We start from the raw sequence: 1,841 nt of genomic DNA on the forward strand, positions 1-1,841 counted from the left end.
TATTCATCCTGAAGACAAAGACTGTAATGGATTCACTGGTCTTCATGCTGCCTGTCGAGGTGGTAACATTCAACTTGTATCACATTACTTAACTAATCTAAAATGTGATAAGAATATTCTAACAAATAGCTCCAAAGGTCTCTTATATTTTGCTTGTAGAAGTGGTAACTTAAAGTTGGTTCGTGTCTTAATAGATGAATTTAATCTGGTTCCTGTTCAAGGAGACATTGATGGTGCTAGATCAGTCAATGCTGGGTCTATTGCTAAATTTCTTGAGGCTAGAATTGGTTTATCAAAATTAGTTCGTGAATTTGTTGAAGAGGCAGAAAGAAGACAGTTAGCACCAATAGCTACTAAACCACATCCTTCATTTATACCTTCTTAATAAGCTACAATACTACACAATTGGATTAGTTTCTTATTTTGTACCTTGTTTATTTTGTTTGTCTTGTTCGTTTTGTTGGAATCGTTTCAATTCTTTGAATTTCTTTCTTACGTATTACCAATTTACCAAATCACCTCATTCTCTACTGCACCTTCACTTCTACACAAACACATTCGATTGTTTCCTTTCTTCATTATATTAACACTATGGCATCAAATTTTTCTCTTGTTAACTTTAATACCTTCAAGAATAATGGAGACTTCTTGTGAAGTATTTTTTTTTCATTTTTGCAGCAGAGCAATTTTTTCTACTTTTGATTATATTTTTTACAGTAAAGTAATGCTCAGTATTTATTTATTATTTCTATTGGTAGTTGTTATACAATATGCAGCATTATGATGATTTCCTCTGGTTTATTATTCTTATTTTTGTCATTATAAATCATTCATTGTTGTATTGTATATTATGTTGTATTGTTTATGAGCATTAATAGTTTGTGTTTCTGCTCCACTTTTTATTGAAAATTTAATTTATCAAAATTAATGTGTTAGTATAGCTATTATTATTGTTGTCACTATTAATGCTGTTTATTGGTATAATAATTCTATGTTTTTAATATCAAAAGAACTATACAATTAATATTTTGTTAATTTATGAACTTTATTTGTCATTATTAGTACTATAGTATTTGTATAGCTAGACTACTTTTTATATTCTTAAACTATAAATCTACATAATACGATTATCTTTATGTAATTTTCTGCTACACTTTTTGTGAACTTGACACACTTAAATTATTAAGAAAAAATATTTTAAAAAATCTACTATAAGTTTAAATAAATAGGAACAATAATAATAATAAGGTTACACAATCAGCAGTTAATTATTCCTATATTTTTGTTGGCCTCCTCATCATTTTTATCTTATGCATCATTAACATGGAACCTTGTTATGGGAGAGAGCATCCAGACTGAAACGAAAAACCACCAAAATAAAGACTAATGTTTTTTTCATTCCTAGAGAAGAGGAGAGGTGTGGGCAGATTATTTTAATGTTTGAACTTTGAAGTTGTACCTTGATCTCTCTGTACAGCAAAATACCCCAGGCTGAACTAATAAATCCTGGACCCTAATAAAATACATGTACATATAATTTACTATTGATAAAAAGTATGGGATACATATAACTGGTAAACTTACAGCTGTAATTATTGGGAAGCTAACAGCTAGTGATAAATTCTCATTAGCTACAAACCAGCCAGCTAAAGAGAGAGGGGGAAGATTTGAAAGGTCACATAACATTCACATGACTATCCCCCATATGATGCCACTGGCTAGGGCTGGTAGGATGACTTTAGGATAAACCTTAGGTCTGGTCCTCATGTACAGAGAATAGACTACAAACTTACTAGGAAGATACCAGTGAAGTGACCAAATATGTAATCAAGCTCTGAAAT

General features: G+C 30.4%; 1 long non-coding RNA gene across 1 annotated transcript; it reads right to left on the reverse strand.

The window, feature by feature from the left end:
* Positions 1-1,216: 1,216 nt before the first annotated feature.
* Positions 1,217-1,827, reverse strand: LOC109592108 (uncharacterized). The gene is made up of 3 exons (XR_002190176.1): positions 1,585-1,827; positions 1,460-1,513; positions 1,217-1,401 (listed from the first exon to the last, which is right to left on the reverse strand). It is a non-coding gene; the product is annotated as an uncharacterized LOC109592108 (long non-coding RNA).
* Positions 1,828-1,841: the final 14 nt, after the last annotated feature.

The sequence above is a fragment of the Amphimedon queenslandica genome, unplaced genomic scaffold (assembly GCF_000090795.2).
Source record: "Amphimedon queenslandica unplaced genomic scaffold, v1.1 AMPQUscaffold_6287_Cont21753, whole genome shotgun sequence".
Lineage (NCBI taxonomy): Eukaryota > Metazoa > Porifera > Demospongiae > Haplosclerida > Niphatidae > Amphimedon > Amphimedon queenslandica.